The sequence below is a fragment of the Elephantulus edwardii genome, unplaced genomic scaffold (assembly GCF_000299155.1).
Source record: "Elephantulus edwardii isolate Elephantulus edwardi_28Jun2011 unplaced genomic scaffold, EleEdw1.0 scaffold00018, whole genome shotgun sequence".
Taxonomy (NCBI): Eukaryota; Metazoa; Chordata; class Mammalia; order Macroscelidea; family Macroscelididae; genus Elephantulus; species Elephantulus edwardii.
This window is the reverse complement of record NW_006399768.1, coordinates 11,761,948-11,763,476: the sequence shown is the minus strand read 5'-3', so window position 1 is coordinate 11,763,476 and position 1,529 is coordinate 11,761,948. Positions and strand designations below refer to the sequence as shown.

The 1,529-nt window shown below is 49.3% G+C and overlaps 1 pseudogene; it reads left to right on the top strand.

Annotated features, from left to right (window-relative positions):
* The window catches only part of LOC102851758, a 13,643-nt pseudogene extending 12,651 nt beyond the window's left edge, over nt 1-992 (top strand).
* Nucleotides 993-1,529: the final 537 nt, after the last annotated feature.

Sequence of the window (1,529 nt, the reverse complement as noted above, 5' to 3'; positions counted from 1 at the left end):
CACCACCCCAAGTACATTCCACTATGCAACCTTAATTGTGGACTCTTGTGATAACCATAATACCCTATCATACATCACTTTTAAATTATTCTCTCCCTCATCTGTTTCAGTGAGCCCATTGCTGCACTCACTGCGTCAGTCCACTTGGTTGAAGATCTACTCTTTCATCATCCCTCCACCTTTCCAAGCATGATGCTCTGCTCCAAGGAATAGCCTCTTCTAGCATCCAAGCTGGACACGGAGTATAGAAAGAAGTGGGACTCCCTGGTGATAAGCTGGAGGTGATTGAGAAGGATGGAGTCAGTGGCTCGGTGGTTCTCCACAGGGTCACTCATTTTCCTTACCCGAGGTATTCCTGGGATTATGTTTATGTTCGGCAGGACAGCGTGGATCAGGAAAACAACTTGATGGTTTTTGTGTCACGAGCTGTAGAGCACCTTAGTGTTCCAGAGTCCCCAGAGTTTGTGAGGGTCAGATCATACGAATCCCAGATGGTCATCCTGGCTCACAAATCATTTGATCAGAATGGCTTTGACTACATACTGATCTACAGTGACAATCCGCAGACCGTGTTCCCCCGCTATTGCGTCAGTTGCATGGTGTCTAGTGGCATGCTGGATTTCCTGGAGAAGCTGCACATGGCCACTCTGAAAGCCAAGGGCATGGAGATCAAAGTAAAGGACTACATTTCAGCCAAACTCCTGGAAATGGGGAGCGATGCCAAGGCCACCACCGAGTCTTGAGAGCACCAGAGCGAGGGCAGTGATGGCCCTCCCTGGATCGAGTATGCCCGAGGGCTTTGTCAGAAGGAGGGTCAGGGCCTTATTTTGTATCCTGCTTCAGCATGGATGAGCCACCTGTCTTCTGAGTCGTTTATGGGAACCACCAATGCAAGAGAATGTCATAATTGGGGTCTGACCTCATTCAGAGCCCTTCCTGGTCTTCATCAGAACAGAGGAGAGAGCATCCCTGGGACGTTGTTGTATTCTTAGGCCAAGCATTTTGAAATCCAGTATTTTACTGAGCTAATCGGAAACAATTCTTTAACCTCACGATGCTGGAAGGGGAACCCATCCATTTCTTTCCATTGCTGACATTCCAAGTCCCACCAGATCGCTTGTGCAGTGCTCTGTATACCCTTTGGTCTGAAGACCCCGCTGGAGTGTTGCTGACAGTGGGGTGGTTTGGTCAGGGAGAAGGGTGTGGGGTGCTCCTGGGAGCAGTGCTCACTGTTGGATGCATTGAACACTACTCTGCGGTGAAAGTACCTTGTGTTCACGTTGCTTCTGTGCTTAGGAACACAAAGTTGGTACCTACAGACCTTACTCCCCTCAGAACTCCCACACTGACTGCCCTCCTCCAGCAGTTATGCCTGGTCAGGCCTTCCCTCCGCTGTTCTCCTGTGGATCATCGCTGTGGATCATTCAGATAGTACCTGTCTGTATCAACACTGTCGACAGGGTCAGCGGAGCTGTTCAGAACATAACTTTAGTGGGTGGTTTTGGTGGTGTTTGGTTTGGGTTTTTTTT